This window comes from Bombina bombina, chromosome 7 (assembly GCF_027579735.1).
Source record: "Bombina bombina isolate aBomBom1 chromosome 7, aBomBom1.pri, whole genome shotgun sequence".
NCBI lineage: Eukaryota > Metazoa > Chordata > Amphibia > Anura > Bombinatoridae > Bombina > Bombina bombina.
The window spans coordinates 368,395,472-368,418,517 of record NC_069505.1 but is presented as its reverse complement, the minus strand read 5'-3'; positions in this window follow the sequence as shown (position 1 = coordinate 368,418,517).

The following is a 23,046-nucleotide window of genomic DNA, read 5'->3' as shown; positions in this document are numbered from 1 at the left end:
CCTCTCGGGGGAGGTCTGCATGGCCATCATGATTAGCCTAACAAAGTACAACAATAAAACATGCGCTCTTGGAACCATGGTAAGTAGGTTTATTTCGGTAGTACTGTTCTTATTAGTTTAATACCTGTTACAACCCCTAATGGTGGGCGGTCTATATGGCCTGCATGATTAGTCGCACCAAATAAAACAACAAGACATGCGGTCTTGGACTGGGACCCATGGCTAACTTGATTGTGTAAAGTAGTACTATTCTTAGCACTTTCATCCCTGTTACTGCCACCTCTCGGGGGAGGTCTACATGGCCATCATGATTAGCCTAACAAAGTACAACAACAAAACATGCAGTCTGGGACCCATGGTAACTAGGTTGTGTTAAGTAGTACTGTTCTTATTAGTTTAATACCTGTTACAACCCCTAATGGTGGGAGGTCTATATGGCCTGCATGATTAGCCGCACCAAATAAAACAACAAGACATGCGGTCTTGGACTGGGACCCATGGCTAACTCAGTTGTGTAAAGTAGTACTATTCTTAGCACTTTCATCCCTGTTACTGCCACCTCTCGGGGGAGGTCTACATGGCCATCATGAATGATTAGCCTAACAAAGTACAACAACAAAACATGCGGTCTGGGACCCATGGTAACTAGGTTGTGTTAAGTAGTACTGTTCTTATTAGTTTAATACCTGTTACAATCCCTAATGGTGGGAGGTCTATATGGCCTGCATGATTAGCCGCACCAAATAAAACAACAAGACATGCGGTCTTGGACTGGGACCCATGGCTAACTAAGTTGTGTAAAGTAGTACTATTCTTAGCACTTTCATCCCTGTTACTGCCACCTCTCGGGGGAGGTCTACATGGCCATCATGATTAGCCTAACAAAGTACAACAACAAAACATGGGGTCTGGGACCCATGGTAACTAGGTTGTGTTAAGTAGTACTGTTCTTATTAGTTTAATACCTGTTAAAACCCCTAATGGTGGGAGGTCTATATGGCCTGCATGATTAGTCGCACCAAATAAAACAACAAGACATGCGGTCTTGGACTGGGACCCATGGCTAACTCGGTTGTGTAAAGTAGTACTATTCTTAGCACTTTCATCCCTGTTACTCCCCCTATCGGGGGAGGTCTATATGGCCTGCATGATTACCCTCACCAAAATATAACAACAAGACGTGCGGTCAGGGAACCATGGTAAGGTTACTTCCTTTTGCACAATCAAGTATACCAGTTGCAGACAGAGGTTCTGACCCTGCCTTATGGCTGCACCTCTCCCTAAAAGAGGCATCTGTTACAGAGTCTGTGGGCATGTATGCAAAGAGCTGGCCTGCCTAAAAGGAGCAGCAAGGCAGTACAGGTCGTTCTCCTTCAGCCGTTTTATATGATGGCCCACGACCCTCAACAGCCACAACAGCATGAAACACCACATATGTCATCCTACAGGTATGGCATTGATTTGCGGAACCCGGAGATAATTTAGAGGAACCGGGAATATTGAACAAAAAACATGCTTGGACACCCAGTACAGGTCGTTCTCCTTCCACCTTTGTAGACGAGGGTCCAGGACCCTCCACAGACACAACAGCAGGAAACACCACCTATGCCATCGCTTTCAACAATAGAGTACAGGTATGGCATCGATTTTAGGAACATGGAGATAATTTTTAGGAACCGGGAAATTTAAAAAGAAACATGATTGGACACCCAGTACAGTTCGTTCTCCTTCAGCCTTTTTATACGAGGGTCCCGGACCCTCAACAGAAACAACAGCAGGAAAGAGCACATATGCCATTCTTTTGAACAATAGAGTACAGGTATGGCATTGATTTTAGAAACCTGGAAATAATTTTTAGGAACCGGGAATATTGAACAAAAAAAATGATTGGGCACCCATTACACGTCGTTCTCCTTCAGCCTTTTTATAAGAGGGTCCCGGACCCTCAACAGAAACAACAGCAGGAAAGAGCACATATGCCATCCTTTTGAACAATAGAGTACAGGTATGGCATTGATTTTAGAAACCCAGGGATAATTTTTAGGAACCGGGAAATTGAACAAAAAAAATGATTGGACACCCAGTACACTTCATTCTCCTTCAGCCTTTTTATAAGAGGGTCCAGGACCCTCAACAGAAACAACAGCAGGAAACACCACATATGCCATCCTTTAGAACAATAGCGTACAGGTATGGCATTGTTTTTAGAAACCCGGAGATAATTTTTAGGAACCGGGAAATTGAACAAAAAACCATGCTTGGACACCCAGTACAGTACAGGTCGTTCTCCTTCAGCCTTTTTATAAGAGGGTCCAGGACCCTCAACAGAAACAACAGCAGGAAACACCACATATGCCATCCTTTTGCACAATAGAGTACAGGTATGGCATCCATTTTAGAAACCCGGAGATAATTTTTAGGAACCGGGAGGTGGAAAAAGATGCTTGGACAACCAGTACACTTTGTTCTCCTTCAGCCTTTTTAGACGAGGGTCCCGGACCCTCAACAGAAACAACAGCAGGAAACACCACATATGCCATCCTTTTGCACAATAGAGTACAGGTATGGCATTGATTTGAGGAACCCGGAAATAATTTAGAGGAACCTGGAATATTGATAAAAAAAAGTGCTTGGACACCCAGTAAAGGTTGTTCTCCTTCAGCCTTTTTATACGATGGGCCACAACCCTCAACAGGCACAACAGCATGAAACACCACATATGCCACCCTTTTGCACAATCGAGTACAGGTATGGCATTGATTTGAGGAACCCAGAGATAATTTAGAGGAACCGGGAATATTGAACAAAAAATGTGCTTGGACACCCAGTACAGGTCGTTCTCCTTCAGCCTTTTTATAAGATGGCCCACGACCCTCAACAGGCACAACAGCATGAAACACCACATATGCCATCCTTTTGCACAATAGAGTACAGGTATGGCATTGATTTGAGGAACCCGGAGATAATTTTGAGGAGCCAGGAAATTGAACAAAAAATGTGCTTGGACACCCAGTACAGGTCGTTCTCCTTCAGCCTTTTTATACGATGGCCCACGACCCAAAACAGGCACAACAGCATGAAACACCACATATGCCATCCGTTTGCACAATCGAGTACAGGTATGGCATTGATTTGAGGAACCCGGAGATAATTTAGAGGAACCGGGAATATTGAACAAAAAAAATTATTGGACACCCAGTACACGTCGTTCTCCTTCAGCCTTTTTATAAGAGGGTCCAGGACCCTCAACAGAAACAACAGCAGGAAAGAGGACATATGCCATCCTTTTGAACAATAGAGTACAGGTACGGCATTGATTTTAGAAACCCGGAGATAATTTAGAGGAACCGGGAATATTGAACAAAAAATGTGCTTGGACACCCAGTACAGGTCGTTCTCCTTCAGCCTTTTTATAAGATGGCCCATGACCCTCAACAGGCACAACAGCATGAAACACCACATATGCCATCCTTTTGCACAATAGAGTACAGGTATGGCATTGATTTGAGGAACCCGGAGATAATTTAGAGGAACCGGGAAATTGAACAAAAAACGTGCTTGGACACCCAGTACAGGTAATTCTCCTTCAGCCTTTTTATAAGATGGCCCACGACCCAAAACCCAGCACAACAGCATGAAAAACCACATATGCCATCTGTTTGCACAATCGGGTACAGGTATGGCATTGATTTGAGGAACCCGGAGATAATTTAGAGGAACCGGGAATATTGAACAAAAAACGTGCTTGGACACCCAGTACAGGTCGTTCTCCTTCAGCCTTTTTATAAGATGGCCCACGACCCTCAACAGGCACAACAGCATGAAACACCACATATGCCATCCTTTTGCACAATAGAGTACAGGTATGGCATTGATTTGAGGAACCCGGAGATAATTTAGAGGAACCGGGAATATTGAACAAAAAATGTGCTTGGACACCCAGTACAGGTCGTTCTCCTTCAGCCTTTTTATACGATGGCCCACAACCCAAAACAGGCACAACAGCATGAAACACCACATATGCCATCCTTTTGCACAATCGAGTATAGGTATGGCATTGATTTGAGGAACCCGGAGATAATTTAGAGGAACCGGGAATATTGAACAAAAAAATGTGCTTGGACACCCAGTACAGGTCGTTCTACTTCAGCCTTTTTATACGATGGCCCACGACCCTCAACAGGCACAACAGCATGAAACACCACATATGCCATCCTTTTGCACAATAGAGTACAGGTATGGCATAGATGGAACACGGAGATAATTTAGAGGAACTAAGAGATGGAAAAAGATGCTTGGTCGGTCCTCCTACTTCAAATTTGGGGCACTGCGCGTGCAATGTACTGTGCCACCAGATATGAGTGGTGTGTTAAGTAGTACTATTCTTAACAGTTTAATCACTGTTATGTGCCTTTTTTTTGTTTGGGTTTTGTAGCCACAGTGCAGCAGCAGAGGCCAGAAAAATTAGGCATGTACAAATGCCTGAAAAATTCGGTATTGTTGCAGCCGCTGCTGTAGAAAAAATTGATGTTTGTAAAACAGTTAGAAAGTGCCGTAAAACCTTGCGGCTTGAACACTAGTTGTTGGCGGATAAGTCACGCAAGTCATCCTGCATTATAAGAAAAAAAAAGCCAGCGTTTGTACCATTTGTAGCCCAAGGCAGCTCATCTCATCATCAGGCCTTTTTTACTTAATGTATCGCCCAATGTCAGTCCCTTCGGGATCCATCCCTCATTCATTTTAATAAAGGTGAGATAGTCAAGACTTTTTTGACCTAGGCGACTTCTCTTCTCAGTGACAAAACCTCCTGCTGCACTGAAGGTCCTTTCGGACACGACACTTGACGCAGGGCAGGCCAGAAGTTCAATTGCAAATTGGGATAGCTCAGGCCACAGGTCAAGCCTGCACACCCAGTAGTCAAGGGGTCCATCGCTCCTCAGAGTGTGGAGATCCGCAGTTAATGCTAGGTTGTCTGCTACCTGTCTGTTGAGTCTTTCTCTGAGTCTGGATCCCGAAAGGCTCTGGCGATGCATAGGAGTTAAAAAGGTCCGCATGTCCTCCATCAACAAGACGTCAGGAAAGCGTCCTGTCCTTGCCGCCGAGGTCGTGGGAGGAGGAGGAGGATTACTTTAATCTCTTCCCCTGTTAGATTCCCGTTGTGCTCTGACATCACTCTTATACGCTGTGTAAAGCATAGTTTTTAATTTATTTTTAAAATGCTCCATCCTTTCCGACTTGCGTGAATTTGGTAACATTTCAGGCACTTTATGCTTATACCGGGGGTCTAGTAGCGTGGACACCCAGTACAGGTCGTTCTCCTTCAGCTTTTTTATACGAGGGTCCCTCAACAGGCACGACAGCATGAAAGACCCCATTTGCACAAGGTTGGATGCTGAGCTAATCATGTCCCGTTCCTCGTCCTCACTGATGTCACTGAGGGTATCTTCTTCCCCCCAGCCACGTACAACACCACAGGTACCAGAGAGGTGACAGCAACGAGCACCCTGGGATGCCTGTTGTGCTTGGTATTCCTCCTCCTCAAAGCCACATTCCTCCTCTGATTCCTCTTCCTCACAATCCTCTTCCTGCGTTGCCGCAGGTCCAGCAAGCGATGCTGATAAGGCTGTTTCTGGTGGTGATGGACACCACAACTCTTCCTCTTCCTCTTCACGCTCATCTACGGCCTGATCCAGCACTCTTCGCAGGGCATGCTCCAGGAAGAAAACAAATGGTATGATGTGGAACTAAATGGCGGGTGGAGGAAGCGCGATTGAAAAAACAATAGTATAAGGTATTTTTCAACTTTAAATTTTAAGACCTGCAAAAACGATGAATGAAAGTCCCCCTAAATTGTTTTGATTTAACATATGGCGTAAACAGGTATGGTTGAGTTGACATTCACTTTAATATACGGCTAGATTACGAGTTTTGCGGTATGAGTGAAAAAGCAGCGTTAAGGCTCTTTCTTTCATGTAATTAGCAAGAGTCCATGAGCTAGTGACGTATGGGATATACATTCCTACCAGGAGGGGCAAAGTTTCCCAAACCTCAAAATGCCTATAAATACACCCCTTACCACACCCACAAATCATTTTTTTACAAACTTTGCCTCCTATGGAGGTGGTGAAGTAAGTTTGTGCTAGATTCTACGTTGATATGCGCTCCGCAACAGGTTGGAGCCCGGTTTTCCTCTCAGCGTGCAGTGAATGTCAGAGGGATGTGAAGAGAGTATTGCCTATTTGAATTCAATGATCTCCTTCTACGGGGTCTATTTCATAGGTTCTCTGTTATCGGTCGTAGAGATTCATCTCTTACCTCCCTTTTCAGATCGACGATATACTCTTATATATACCATTACCTCTACTGATTCCCGTTTCAGTACTGGTTTGGCTTTCTACTACATGTAGATGAGTGTCCTGGGGTAAGTAAGTCTTATTTTCTGTGACACTCTAAGCTATGGTTGGGCACTTTTATATAAAGTTCTAAATATATGTGTTTAAACATTTATTTGCCTTGATTCAGGATGTTCAACGTTCCTTATTTTCAGACAGTCAGTTTCATATTTGGGATAATGCATATGAATAATTCAATTTTTTCTTACCTTAAAATTTGACTTTTTTTCCTGTGGGCTGTTAGGCTCGCGGGGGCTGAAAATGCTTAATTTTATTGCGTCATTCTTGGCGTGGACTTTCTTGGCGCAAAAATTTTCTTGTCATTTCCGGCGTCATACGAGTCGCCGGAAGTTGCGTCAGTTTTTTGACGTTTTTGCACCAAAAAATGTCGGCGTTACCGGATGTGGCGCCATTTTTGGCGCCAAAAGCATTTAGGCGCCAAATAATGTGAGCGGCTTTTTTGGCGCTAAAGAATTTGAGCGTCATTGTTGTCTCCACAATATTTAAGTCTCATTATTTATTGCTTCTGGTTGCTAGAAGCTTGTTCATTGGCATTTTTTTCCCATTCCTGAAACTGTCATTTAAGGAATTTGATCAATTTTGCTTTATATGTTGTTTTTTCTATTACATATTGCAAGATGTCTCAAATGGACTCTGAATCAGAAGCCACTTTTGGAAAAACGCTTAACTGAGTTTCAGTTCTACCAAAGCTAAGTTCATTTATTTTAAATGTTATAAATGTTTATCTTTAGCTATGGTTTGTAATAAGATATTATGTTATACTTTTACTTGCGGAATCCATTAGTATTTATGCTTTATATATTTTCTTTTCTTACAAGAAATATTTAGAAGACTTATAAGAAATATTTTTCTGATTCTATGTTAAAGGCTTTGTCTGACTTCGTGCCTTCTAATAAAATTTTTAGGTCTTTTTCACTTCTTTTTTAATTATTAAAGTTTCAAATGACCAACAACATACTGATTTATCCTTCTCTGATGATGTTTTTTTCAGAAATTTTCTTCATCAGATATTGACACTAACAAATCTACTTTTTTATTATTTTTCAATTATTAAAGTACATTTGTTCTTTGTTGAAAAGGTGTTGATTATTTTGGATATTAAGGTAACTAGTTCTTTAAGACTAGCTGACATTATTTCTGCCTATTTATTTCTTTAGAGGTTTTCTTTCCAATTCCCTATACTAGGGAATGGAATAGGCTGAGAATTTTCTTTTATTCCTTCTTCAAAGGTTTTAAACTATATTCTTTGCCAGCAGTTAAATTCAATTTGGAGGGTTCTCCAATTTATTGGGGCTATCTCTAATTCTACTAATTATGCTATTGTTTCTATAGCAAAATAGTATTTATTTTCCTTTAGATAGTTGTATCTTATTTATGGAAAATTATTTAGTTTCAGGTACTTTTCTTGGTCTTGTGATTTATTTGGATATTGCAATTGCTTCATTTTCCCTGTTTACTTTAAGATCAAGTATCAGATTTATGATTTATTTTAGCATTGTTAAAGGGACAACATTTACTAGACTAGGTGCTGTTGCATTTGTCTTGTTGTTTTGCATTTATTGATTATGCAAGTCCACTGTATTGGCTGGTCCTTTAAACTGGACTATCATGCTAATAATTTCATTTGTGTCTTCATAGCTAGAAGAATTTTGTGATTTAAAAAAAAAATAAAAAAAAATACATATTTCCTTTGTTCTAAGATAATCAATTATTTGTTTTATAATTGGATTCAATTCTTAACTGTTACTCTGGGCTTCAAGGTTGAGTTCTAAGACTAAAACTTTAAGCTTATACTAGTTTGGTTGTTCTTATTAAGGAACGAATTCCTGAGTTCTTTCCCAAGTAACATGTCTATAATTGGAGTTCGAAATCAGCTCCCTAATTTTGCGATGTACGTGCCGTATTCCAGCTTGGCTGGTAAGGGGCAGGTTAAGGCTTCTTTGAAATTTATTTTGTCCAAATTTCTTTGAATTTATTCCAGCAAGGCTAACACTTTTTTTAACTATGTTTCTGTCCTATATATTTTGGGTACTGTTGGAGCATGGCTGGGCACCCATGGGGTTCAAGCGCTGCCCAGACCTGGAATCTTCTGGGGTATTTCTTCCAGTTTCTTTTGAGGAACCGGGTTTTGGAGTTTTATTCAAACTATTTTGCCTTTTTATGGTCTTTGATAGCATTATTTGTTTTCATTAGATACAATAAATGCATATTTTCATTTTTCTGTTTTCATTCAGATTATTTTCTGAGGATGCGGAATCTCATATGATTCACTTACTCTTCAGGACATAGTTAGAGGATCTTCTTTTCTAAAGCTCTTGATTCCTCACACAAGGGTCACCTTTTTTAGGTTTCCAGATAGTTTGTGTCATTGTCCTTGTCTCTATCAGACAAGGGATAATGTTATTGGGTTCCGTCTATCGGTACCTTTAGTCTCTATTATTTCCTTCAGTTGCTATATATGCATAGAAGTTTTAGGTCTTATGACCACAGCATTGGATTCAATTCCCTTTGCTCATTTTCTCTAGAAAGAACCTTTCCAGTCTTTTATAAGTGTTGTTTCTTCAAGAACATGGTTGGAGGATCAATTTACCTACAAGTTCGTTTGATTCCTCAGACAAGGGTAACCTTTTTAGGTTTCCTGATAGATTCAGTGTTCTTGATTCTGTCTCTGACGGACAAGAGGCGTCTGAAATTGGTTTCAGCTTATCGAAACCTTTAGTCTCAATCATTCCCTTCAGTAGCCTTATGCATGGAAATTCTAGGTCTTATGACTGCTGCATTGGACGCGATTCCCTTTGCTCGTTTTCACATGTGACCTCTTCAGCTCTGTATGCTGAACCTGTGTTGCAGGGATTATACAAAGATATCTCAATTAATATCTTTAAAACCGATTGTTCGACACTCTCTGACGTGGTGGACAGATCACCATCGTTTAGTTCAGGGGGCTTCTTTTTGTTCCTCCAACCTAGACTGTGATCTCAACAGATGCAAATCTGAGAGGTTGGGGAGCTGTATGGGGGTTTCTGACAGCACAAGGGGTTTGGGAATCTCAGGAGGTGAGATTACCAATCAACATTTTTGGAACTCCGTGCAATTTTCAGAGCTCTTCAGTCGTGGCCTCTTCTAAAGAGAGAGTCGTTCATTTGTTTCTAGACGGACGATGTCACAACTGTGGCATATGTCAATCATCAAGGAGGAACTCACAGTCCTCTGGCTATGAAAGAAGTCTCTTGAATACTTGTATGGGCGGAATCCAGCTCCTAATTTCTGTGGTTCGTATCCCAGGTATAGACAATTGGGAAGCGGATTATCTCAGTCGCTAAACACTACATCCGGGCGAATGGTTTCTTCACCCAGAGGTATTTCTTCAGATTGTTCAAATATGGGGACTTCCAGAAATAGATCTGATGGCTTCTCATCCAAACTAGAAGCTTCCCAGGTATCTGTCCAGATCCAGGGATCCTCAGGCGGAAGCAGTGGAAGTATCATCCTGCTTATATCTTTCCGCCTATAGTTCTTTTTCCAAGATTCTAAAGGAACGTTCGTTTATTCTGCTGGTGGCTCCAGCATGGCCTCACAGGTTTTGGTATGCGGATCTTGTCCGGATGGCCACTTGCCAACCGTGGACTCTTCCGTTAAGACCAGACCTTCTATCGCAAGGTCCTTTTTTCCATCAGGTTCTCAAATCCTTAAATTTGAAGGTATGGAGATTGAACGCTTGATTCTCAGTCATGGAGGTTTCTCTGACTCTGTGATTAATACTATGTTACAGGCTTGTAAAACTGTATCTAGGAAGATATATTATCGAGTCTGGAAGATTTTAATTTCTTGGTGTTTTTCTCATCATTTTTCTTGGCATTCTTTCAGAATTCCTAGAATTTTACAGTTTCTTCAGGATGGTTTGGATAAGGTTTGTCTGCAAGTTCCTTGAAAGGTCAAATCTCTGCTCTTTCTGTTCTTTTTCACAGAAAGATAGCTAATCTTCCTGATATTCATTGTTTTGTACAAGCTTTGGCTCGTATAAAACCTGTTATTAAGTCAATCTCTCCTCCTTGGAGTTTGAATTTGGTTCTGGGGGCTCTTCAAGCTCCTCCGTTTGAACCTATGCATTCGCTGGACATTTAATTACTTTCTTGGAAAGTTTTGTTTCTTTTGGCCATCTCTTCTGCTAGAAGAGTTTCTGAATTATCTGCTCTTCCTTGTGAGTCTCCTTTTCTGATTTTTCATCAGTATAAGGCGGTGTTGCGAACTTCTTTTAAATTTTTACCTAAGGTTGTGAATTCTAACAACATTAGTAGAGAAATTGTGGTTCCTTCATTGTGTCCTAATCCTAAGAATTCTAAGGAAAAGTCGTTGCATTCTTTGGATGTAGTTAGAGCTTTGAAATATTATGTTGAAGCTACTAAGGATTTCCGAAAGACTTCTAGTCTATTTGTTATCTTTTCTGGTTCTAGGAAAGGTCAGAAGGCTTCTGCCATTTCTTTGGCATCTTGGTTAAAATCTTTGTTTCATCATGCCTATGTCGAGTCGGGTAAAACTCCGCCTCAAAGGATTACAGCTCATTCTACTAGGTCAGTTTCTACTTCCTGGGCGTATAGGAATGAAGCTTCAGTTGATCAGATTTGCAAAGCAGCCACTTGGTCTTCTTTGCATACTTTTACTAAATTCTACCATTTTGATGTGTTTTCTTCTTCTGAAGCAGTTTTTGGTAGAAAAGTACTTCAGGCAGCTGTTTCAGTTTGATTCTTCTGCTTATAATTTCAGTTTTTTTCATTATAAGATTTAAACTTTATTTTGGGTGTGGATTTTTTTCAGCGGAATTGGCTGTCTTTATTTTATCCCTCCCTCTCTAGTGACTCTTGCGTGGAAAATCCACATCTTGGGTAGTCATTATCCCATACATCACTAGCTCATGGACTCTTGCTAATTACATGAAAGAAAACATAATTTATGTAAGAACTTACCTGATAAATTCATTTCTTTCATATTAGCAAGAGTCCATGAGGCCCACCCTTTTGTGGTGGTTATGATTTTTTTGTATAAAGCACAAATATTCCAATTCCTTATTTTTTATGCTTTCGCACTTTTTTCTTATCACCCCACTTCTTGGCTATACGTTAAACTGATTTGTGGGTGTGGTGAGGGGTGTATTTATAGGCATTTTGAGGTTTGGGAAACTTTGCCCCTCCTGGTAGGAATGTATATCCCATACGTCACTAGCTCATGGACTCTTGCTAATATGAAAGAAATTAATTTATCAGGTAAGTTCTTACATAAATTATGTTTTTTCACTACCATTGATATTACGAGTCTTGCAGGTATATCTGTACCACACACTTTTTTGGCCGTAACGCAACGTAACTACCGCAGCTTTCAAAAAGTCCTTTTTCAATGGGACTTCCATAGTGCCGGTATTACGGGTTTGCCTGGGAGGCCAAAAAGTGAGCGGTACAGCCAATACCGTCAAGATCCGTACCGTAAACTGAAAGTCAGTAGTTATGGATTTTACGCTACAACGCCGTAACATAAAACTCATAACTAAAGTGCTAAAAGGTACACTAACACCAATAAACTACCTATTAACCCCTAAACCGAGGCCCTCCCGCATCGCAAACACTAAAATTAAATTATTAACCCCTAACATCGCCGCAACCTACATTACAGTTATTAACCCCAATGTCGCCGCCACCTACATTACAGTTATTAGCCCCTAATCTGCCGCCCCCGATATCACCGCCAGCTACCTACACATATTAACCCATAATCTGCCGCCCCCAACGTCGCCGCCACTATACTAAAGGTATTAACCCCTAAACCTAACCCTAACACCCACTAACTTTAATGTAATGAAAATAAATCTAAATAAACTATTAATAACTAAATAATTCCTATTTAAAACTAAATACTTACCTATAAAATAAACCCTAAGCATGCTACAATATAACTAATAGTTACATTGTAGCTATCTTAGGTTTTATTTTTATTTCACAGCTAAGTTTGTATTTATTTTAACTAGGTAGAATAGTTACTAAATAGTTATTAACTATTTACTAACTACCTAGATACAATAAATACAAATTTACCTGTAAAATAAAACCTAACCTGTCTTACACTAAAACCTAACTTTTAACAATTAAATAAATTACATTAATTAAATACAATTAACTAAATTACAAAACAAAAAAAAACACTAAATTACACAAAATAAAAAAGAAATTATCAAATCTTTAAACTAATTACACCTAATCTAATAGCCCTATCAAAATAAAAAGCCCCCCCCCAAATAAAAAACCCACTAGCCTAAACTAAAGTGCCAATGGCCCTTAAAAGGTCGTTTTACGGAGCATTGCCCCAAAGAAATCAGCTCTTTTACCTGTAATAAAAAATGCAAACAACCCCCCAACAGTAAAACCCACCACCCACACAACCAAACCCCCCAAATAAAATCCTAACTAAAAAAAACTAAGCTCCCCATTGCCCTGAAAAGGGCATTTGGATGGGCATTGCCCTTAAAAGGGCATTTAGCTCTATTTCTGCCCAAACCCTAATCTAAAAATAAAACCCACCCAATAAACCCTTAAAAAAACCTAACACTAGCCCCCGAAGATCCACTTACAGTTTTTGAAGACCCGACATCCATCCTCATCGAAGCCTGCAGAAGTCTTCATCCAAGAGGCCCGAAGTCTTCATCCAAGCCGGCAGAAGTCTTCATCCAGACGGCATCTTCTATCTTCATCCATCCGCAGCAGAGCAGCTCCATCTTCAAGACATCAGGAGCAGAGCATCCTCTTCAATCGACGTCTTCTTGAAAAATGAATTCTCCTTTAAATGATGTCATCCAAGATGGCGTCCCTTGAATTCTGATTGGCTGATAGAATTCTAAAATTTAAAAATCCTATTGGCTGATGCAATCAGCCAATAGGATTGAGCTTCAATCCTATTGGCATATCCAATCAGCTAATAGGATTAAACTCGCATTCTATTGGCTGTTCCAATCAGCCAATATAATGCAAGCTCAATCCTTTTGGCTGACTGCATCAGCCAATAAGATTTTTTCACCTTTAAATTCAGATTGGCTGATAGAATTCTATCAGCCAATCGGAATTCAAGGGACGCCCTCTTGGATGATGTCCCTTAAAGGAACCTTCATTCTTCAGTTGCCGTCATAAGAAGAGGATGCTCCGCGCCAAATGTCTTGAAGATGAAGCCGCTCTGGGCCAGATGGATGAAGATAGAAGATGCCATCTGGATGAAGACTTCTGCCAGCTTGGATGAAGACTTCGGGCCGCTTGGATGAAGACTTCTGCCGGCTTCAATGAGGACTTCTGCCGCTTTGTTGAGGATGGATGTCGAGTCTTCAAAAACTGTAAGTGGATCTTCGGGGGTTAGAGTTAGGTTTTTCTTTCATGTAATTAGCAAGAGTCCATGAGCTAGTGACGTATGGGATATACATTCCTACCAGGGGCAAAGTTTCCCAAACCTCAAAATGCCTATAAATACACCCCTCACCACACCCACAAATCAGTTTTACAAACTTTGCCTCCTGTGGAGGTGGTGAAGTAAGTTTGTGCTAGATTCTACATTGATATGCGCTCCGCAGCAGGTTGGAGCCCGGTTTTCCTCTCAGCGTGCAGTGAATGTCAGAGGGATGTGAAGAGAGTATTGCCTATTTGAATTCAATGATCTCCTTCTACGGGGTCTATTTCATAGGTTCTCTGTTATCGGTCGTAGAGATTCATCTCTTACCTCCCTTTTCAGATCGACGATATACTCTTATATATACCATTACCTCTACTGATTCTCGTTTCAGTACTGGTTTGGCTTTCTACTACATGTAGATGAGTGTCCTGGGGTAAGTAAGTCTTATTTTTGTGACACTCTAAGCTATGGTTGGGCACTTTTATATAAAGTTCTAAATATTTGTGTTTAAACATTTATTTGCCTTGATTCAGGATGTTCAATATTCCTTATTTCAGACAGTCAGTTTCATTATTTGGGATAATGCATTTGAATAATCAATTTTTTTCTTACCTTAAAATTTGACTTTTTTCCCTGTGGGCTGTTAGGCTCGCGGGGGCTGAAAATGCTTCATTTTATTGCGTCATTCTTGGCGCTGACTTTTTTGGAGCAAAAAATTCTTTGTCGTTTCCGGCGTCGTTCTTGTCACCGGAAGTTGCGTCATTTTTTGACGTTTTTGCGCCAAAAGTGTCGGCGTTACCGGATGTGGCGTCATTTTTGGCGCTAAAAGCATTTAGGCGCCAAATAATGTGGGCGTCTTTTTTGGCGCTAAAAAATATGGGCGTCATTATTGTCTCCACATTATTTAAGTCTCATTGTTTATTTGCTTCTGGTTGCTAGAAGCTTGTTCACTGGCATTTTTTCCCATTCCTGAAACTGTCATTTAAGGAATTTGATCAATTTTGCTTTATATGTTGTTTTTTCTATTAAATATTGCAAGATGTCTCAGATTGACCCTGAATCAGAAGATACTTCTGGAAAATCGCTGCCTGATGTTGGATCTACCAAAGTTAAGTGTATTTGCTGTAAACTTGTGGTATCTGTTCCTCCAGCTGTTGTTTGTAATGAATGTCATGACAAACTTGTTAATGCAGATAATATTTCCTTTAGTAATGTTACATTACCTGTTGCTGTTCCATCAACATCTAATATTCATGGTGTTCCTGTTAACATAAGAGATTTTGTTTCTAAATCCATTAAGAAGGCTATTTCTGTTATTCCTCCTTCTAGTAAGCGTAAAAGGTCTTTTAAAACTTCTCATTTTTCAGATGAATTTTTAAATGAACATCATCATTCTGATTCTGATGATGATTTGTCTGGTTCAGAGGATTCAGTTTCAGAGGTTGATGCTGATAAATCTTCATATTTATTAAAAATGGAATTTATTCGTTCTTTACTTAAAGAAGTCTTAATTGCATTAGAGATTGAGGAATCTGGTCCTCTTGATACTAAATCTAAACGTTTAAATAAGGTTTTTAAATCTCCTGTAGTTATTCCAGAAGTTTTTCCTGTCCCTGATGCTATTTCTGAAGTAATTTCCAGGGAATGGAATAATTTGGGTAATTCATTCACTCCTTCTAAACGTTTTAAGCAATTATATCCTGTGCCATCTGACAGATTAGAGTTTTGGGACAAAATCCCTAAGGTTGATGGGGCTATCTCGACTCTTGCTAAACGTACTACTATTCCTACGGCAGATAGTACTTCCTTTAAGGATCCTTTAGATAGGAAAATTGAATCCTTTCTAAGAAAAGCTTACTTATGTTCAGGTAATCTTCTTAGACCTGCTATATCTTTAGCGGATGTTGCTGCAGCTTCAACTTTTTGGTTGGAAGCTTTAGCGCAACAAGTAGCAGATCATAATTCTCATAGCAATGTTAATCTTCTTCAACATGCTAATAATTTTATTTGTGATGCCATCTTTGATATCATTAGGGTTGATGTCAGGTATATGTCTCTAGCTATTTTAGCTAGATGAGCTTTATGGCTTAAAATTTGGAATGCTGATATGTCTTCTAAGTCAACTTTGCTTTCCCTTTCTTTCCAGGGTAATAAATTATTTGGTTCACAGTTGGATTCTATTATTTCAACTGTTACTGGGGGGAAAGGAACTTTTTTACCACAGGATAAAAAATCTAAAGGCAAATTTAGGTCTACTAATCGTTTTCGTTCCTTTCGTCACAATAAGGAACAAAAGCCTGATCCTTCCCCTACAGGAGCAGTATCCGTTTGGAAACCATCTCCAGTCTGGAATAAATCCAAGCCTTTTAGAAAGCCAAAGCCAGCTCCCAATTCAACATGAAGGTGCGGCCCTCATTCCAGCTCAGCTGGTAGGGGGCAGATTACGATTTTTCAAAGAAATTTGGATCAATTTGATTCACAATCTTTGGATTCAGAACATTGTTTCACAAGGGTACAGAATAGGCTTCAAGATAAGGCCTCCTGCAAGAAGATTTTTTCGTTCCCGTGTCCCAGTAAATCCAGTGAAGGCTCAAGCATTTCTGAAATGTTTTTCAGATCTAGAGTTGGCTGGAGTAATTCTGCCAGTTCCAGTTCTGGAACAGGGGCTGGGGTTTTTACTCAAATCTTTTCATTGTACCAAAGAAGGAGAATTCCTTCAGACCAGTTCTGGATTTAAAAATATTGAATCATTATGTAAGGATACCAACATTCAAAATGGTAACTATAAGGACTATTCTGCCTTTTGTTCAGCAAGGGCATTATATGTCCACAATAGATTTACAGGATGCAGATCTGCATATTCCGATTCATCCAGATCACTATCAGTTTCTGAGATTCTCTTTCCTAGACAAGCATTACCAGTTTGTGGCTCTGCCGTTTGGCCTAGCAACAGCTCCAAGGATTTTTACAAAGGTTCTCGGTGCCCTTCTCTCTGTAATCAGAGAACAGGGTATTGTGGTATTTCCTTATTTGGACGATATCTTGGTACTTGCTCAGTCTTCACATTTAGCAGAATCTCATATGAATCGACTTGTATTGTTTCTTCGAGAACATGGTTGGAGGATCAATTTACCAAAAAGTTCATTGATTCCTCAGACAAGGGTAACCTTTTTAGGTTTCCAGATATATTCAGTGTCCATGACTCTGTCTCTGAAAGACAAGAGACGTCTAAAATTGGTTTCAGCTTGTCGAAACCTTCAGTCTCAATCATTCCCTTCGGTAGCCTTATGCATGGAAATTCTAGGTCTTATGACTGCTGCATCGGACGCGATCCCCTTTGCTCGTTTTCACATGCGACCTCTTCAGCTCTGTATGCTGAACCAGTGGTGCAGGGATTATACAAAGATATCTCAATTAATATCTTTGAAACCGATTGTACGACACTCTCTGACGTGGTGGACAGACCACCATCGTTTAGTTCAGGGGGCTTCTTTTGTTCTTCCGACCTGGACTGTGATTTCAACAGATGCAAATCTGACAGGTTGGGGAGCTGTTTGGGGGTCTCTGACAGCACAAGGGGTTTGGGATTCTCATGAGGTGAGATTACCAATCAACATTTTGGAACTCCGTGCAATTTTCAGAGCTCTTCAGTCATGGCCTCTTCTAAAGAGAGAGTCGTTCATTTGTTTTCAGACGGACAATGTCACAACCGTGGCATATGTCAATCATCAAGGAGGGACTCACAGTCCTCTGGCTATGAAAGAAGTATCTCGAATACTGGTATGGGCGGAATCCAACTCCTGTCTAATTTCTGCGGTTCATATCCCAGGTATAGACAATTGGGAAGCGGATTATCTCAGTCGCCAAACGTTACATCCGGGCAAATGGTCTCTTCACCCAGAGGTATTTCTTCAGATTGTTCAAATGTGGGGACTTCCAGAAATAGATCTGATGGCTTCTCATCTAAACAAGAAGCTTCCCAGGTATCTGTCCAGATCCAGGGATCCTCAAGTGGAGGCAGTGGATGCATTGTCACTTCCTTGGAAGTATCATCCTGCCTATATCTTTCCGCCTCTAGTTCTTCTTCCAAGAGTGATTTCCAAGATTCTAAAGGAGTGCTCGTTTGTTCTGCTGGTGGCTCCAGCATGGCCTCACAGGTTTTGGTATGCGGATCTTGTACGGATGGCCACTTGCCAACCGTGGACTCTTCCGTTAAGACCAGACCTTCTATCGCAAGGTCCTTTTTTCCATCAGGATCTCAAATCCTTAAATTTGAAGGTATGGAGATTGAACGCTTGATTCTCAGTCATGGAGGTTTCTCTGACTCTGTGATTAATACTATGTTACAGGCTCGTAAAACTGTATCTAGGAAGATATATTATCGAGTCTGGAAGATTTACATTTCTTGGTGTTTTTCTCATCATTTTTCTTGACATTCTTTTAGAATTCCTAGAATTTTACAGTTTCTTCAGGATGGTTTGGATAAAGGTTTGTCTGCAAGTTCCTTGAAAGGACAAATCTCTGCTCTTTCTGTTCTTTTTCACAGAAAGATTGCTAGTCTTCCTGATATTCATTGTTTTGTACAAGCTTTGGTTCGTATAAAACCTGTTATTAAGTCAATTTCTCCTCCTTGGAGTTTGAATTTGGTTCTGGGGGCTCTTCAAGCTCCTCCGTTTGAACCTATGCATTTGCTGGACATTAAATTACTTTCTTGGAAAGTTTTGTTTCTTTTGGCCATCTCTTCTGCTAGAAGAGTTTCTGAATTATCTGCTCTTTCTTGTGAGTCTCCTTTTCTGATTTTTTATCAGGATAAGGCGGTGTTGCGAACTTCTTTTACATTTTTACCTAAGGTTGTGAATTCTAACAACATTAGTAGAGAAATTGTGGTTCCTTCATTGTGTCCTAATCCTAAGAATTCTAAGGAAAAGTCGTTGCATTCTTTGGATGTAGTTAGAGCTTTGAAATATTATGTTGAAGCTACTAAGGATTTCCGAAAGACTTCTAGTCTATTTGTTATCTTTTCCGGTTCTAGGAAAGGTCAGAAGGCTTCTGCCATTTCTTTGGCATCTTGGTTAAAATCTTTGATTCATCATGCTTATGTTGAGTCGGGTAAAACTCCACCTCAAAGGATTACAGCTCATTCTACTAGGTCAGTTTCTACTTCCTGGGCGTTTAGGAATGAAGCTTCAGTTGATCAGATTTGCAAAGCAGCCACTTGGTCTTCTTTGCATACTTTTATTAAATTCTACCATTTTGATGTGTTTTCTTCTTCTGAAGCAGTTTTTGGTAGAAAAGTACTTCAGGCAGCTGTTTCAGTTTGATTCTTCTGCTTATAATTTCAGTTTTTTTTTTCATTATAAGATTTAAACTTTGTTTTGGGTGTGGATTTTTTTCAGCGGAATTGGCTGTCTTTATTTTATCCCTCCCTCTCTAGTGACTCTTGCGTGGAAGATCCACATCTTGGGTAGTCATTATCCCATACGTCACTAGCTCATGGACTCTTGCTAATTACATGAAAGAAAACATAATTTATGTAAGAACTTATCTGATAAATTCATTTCTTTCATATTAGCAAGAGTCCATGAGGCCCACCCTTTTTTGTGGTGGTTATGATTTTTTTGTATAAAGCACAATTATTCCAATTCCTTATTTTTTATGCTTTCGCACTTTTTTCTTATCACCCCACTTCTTGGCTATACGTTAAACTGAATTGTGGGTGTGGTGAGGGGTGTATTTATAGGCGTTTTGAGGTTTGGGAAACTTTGCCCCTCCTGGTAGGAATGTATATCCCATACGTCACTAGCTCATGGACTCTTGCTAATATGAAAGAAATGAATTTATCAGGTAAGTTCTTACATAAATTATGTTTTTTAAGGGTTTATTGGGTGGGTTTTATTTGTACATTAGGGTTTTGGTGGAAAAAGAGTCAAATGCCCTTTTAAGGGCAATGCCCATCCAAATGCCCTTTTCAGGGCAATGGGGAGCTTAGTTTTTTTTCGTTAGGATTTTATTTGGGGGGTTTGGTTGTGTGGGTGGTGGGTTTTACTGTTGGGGGGTTGTTTTTATTTATTTTTTACATGTAAAAGAGCTGATTTATTTGGGGCAATGCCCAGCAAAAGGCCCTTTTAAGGGCCAATGGCAGTTTAGTTTAGGCTAGGTTTTTTTTTATTTTGGGGGGCTTTTTTATTTTGATAGGGCTATTAGATTATGTGTAATTAGTTTAAATATTTGATCATTTCTTTTTTTTGTGTAATTGTTTTGTTTTTTTTGTTGTAATTTATTTAATTGTATTTAATTAATGTAATTTATTTAATTGTAATTTAAGGTTAGTTGTTAGTGTAACTAAGGTAAGGTTTTATTTTACAGGTAACTTTGTATTTATTTTATCTAGATAGTTAGTAAATAGTTAATAACTATTTACTTACTAATCTACCTAGTTAAAATAAATACAAACTTAGCTGTGAAATAAAAATAAAACCTAAGCTAGCTACAATATAACTATTAGTTATATTGTAGCTATCTTAGGGTTTATTTTACAGGTATTTAGTTTTAAATAGGAATTATTTAGTTATTAATAGTAGGTTTTATTTAGATTTATTTTAATTACATTAAAGTTAGGGGTGTTAGTGTTAGACTTAGGGTTAGGCTTAGGGGTTAATAACTTTAGTATAGTGGCGGCGATGTTGGAGGCAGAAGATTAGGGGTTAATAAGTGTAGGTGGGTGGCGGCGACATTGGGGGCGGCAGATTAGGGGTTAATAAGTGTAATGTAGGTGGCGGCGACATTGGGGGCGGCAGATTAGGGGTTAATAAGTGTAATGTAGGTGGTGGCGATGTCGGGAGTGGCAGATTAGGGGTTAATAAATATAATGTAGGTGGCGGCGATGTCGGGGGCGGCAGATTAAGGGTGTTTAGACTCGGGTTTATGTTAGGGTGTTAGTTGTAAACATAAATTTAGTTTCCCCATAGAAATCAATGGGGCTGCTTCATTGCAGGTGTTAGGCTTTTTTTCAGCTGGCTCTCCCCATTGATGTCTATGGGGAAATCATGCACGAGCATGTAAAACCAGCTCAAAAAACATGTAGCAGTCTCAAGGCCTCAACCAAGCTTCTGTACCCCATTGCAGGTCAACAAGTGTAGTGGCTTCACTGACTAACATGGCTCCATCAGGAAGTTTCATTACCTCCTAGAGAGGGACTTGTATATGGTGCAGTGTGCTGGTTGAACTGATGCTTTTTTACACTTTTATCTTTTTACTATTAAATTGTTTATACATGAATTGAGGTTGCACACTTCCTTTTATTTTGTTTACAATACTTGACAAGTCTTCAAAACTGGTTAACGTGTTTAAAAAGGCACTTTTTAAGTACCTCTGTGGCTCTGCTAACTGCCCATCCAGTTGGTCTGGTTTTTTTTTTCTTATCATCATCCTAATCTTATTATAAGATGTATTGGTGGCACCATAGATAAATTACAGAGTGCACTTTTGCTTTCTTGTCAGGCTGAGGTCTTTATTAAAATGTTTGTCACGGATACTGGGCTGCAAGGGTTAAATCCCGACCACCCTACAACCTCACCCCTGTTGTTTCTCAGTGGTTTTGGGCTCCTCAGAGCAACCACCATCTCTGGAAGCTGTTTGTTTGCTTTGTTTTTTCTTCCTTTTGTGTTCAGAGAAGAGTTGGTTTATGACCAGGAAAACCCTCCTAGGCTGGCCGGGCTCCTGGAACTCCCAGTCGGCCACCTCACAACGGACACCCGCTCAACCCCTCTCAGGCTGGCCAGGCTCCTGGAGCTCCCGGTCGGCCCCAGGACAGCAGAACACCCGATAACTTTAACCCAGGTCACTCCATCAACCATGTGCCCCAGAGCTCCGCTCTTTTGGAATTAGTAGCCCCTGGGGAGTACAAGGGGTGGTGGAATAGCCGGAGGGGAGCTCCTTTGGGAACCGGGGGTTTTGGACACCCCTAACTGCATAACTTCAACGGACTGTAACTCCGGTCCCCAGTAACGAATCATTCTGGTTTTTGGACTGTGAAATCTGGGGACCGAGAGCTTTAAAATGTGCCACCGCTCTACCAGGATCACCCTGAAACCGCCACCCATTTGTATTGGGATTATGTGGGACTGTGGCTCCTCTGGAGGTGCCGGGCTGTCTGGAGGGGTGGGAATGGCGGGAAAATAGTGGGATTGTCCAGGGTCTTATCAAGATGAGCTGACTGTATAAAAGGAGTGTGTGTTTTCAATAAAATCAGTTCCTGTCTAACCTGAATGCTAGTGTGTCTAGTTATTTGGGTTGGTTCCAGCTAAAATCACTTTCCTGGGCTACATAGCAGCCTGTTCCAGGCAGAGAAAGGATCCTCAGGCAGAGCTATCCAGCCTGGGTAGCTGGAGTCTGCCACAGGGTGGGACCCTGAGTACTGGTGCTGTCGGGCATCAGGGGTGGCTACAGGCTGTGGTCACTTGCCATCTACATAGCTGCAGTCGGCAGGAAGGAAGCAGGACCCGTTTGGCGGAGCTACCCAGTCGGGGTAGCCGGAGGTATCCGTCACATTGGCTGGCAGCAGTGGGATGCTTCCAACTTCCTGGGACATTCAAACCACCAGCTAGAAGTAATATTGAATGGAGACTCGAGGAAAGACTGCGGGTACCAGGAACAGAACTACCCCCACCAGAGAAATGCTGGGAGAGGACCAGACGGCCGGCGGTTCGGATGATGACCGGGGCAATGAGCTATCCGTTACAACGCCAAGTTCAGCCGCAAGTACAGTATCTAATCCGGGGACATCCACGTCTGATGTACAGCGTGAAGTGCAGTGGCGGTTGGCGTTATTTGACACCCGGCCACCAGAGGAGGTCATCACCAAGATCATTTCGGATGTTACCCAGCTCAAGTTAGCAGAAATCCACCAGTCCATAGGAGGGGCTCCATCAGCCCATGGAGTGCCGGCTCTTCGACCGCACAAGCTACCCCATGGGGCCTTTCAAGCCTACAAGGAAGAGGAGGAGGATATTGACTGTTTCCTTCAGGTCTTTGAGACCCAATGCGAACTGCAGGGGGTAGCCTATGCCGATAGACTGTCTGTCCTGATCGGTAAATTGTCAGGGCGGGCTTTGGCAGCTTTCCATGCTACCCCTTCTGAGGACCAAAAGGATTATAACAAGGTGAAAGACTGTATCCTTGTCCGATATGGGCTCACACCGGAGGCCCACCGGCA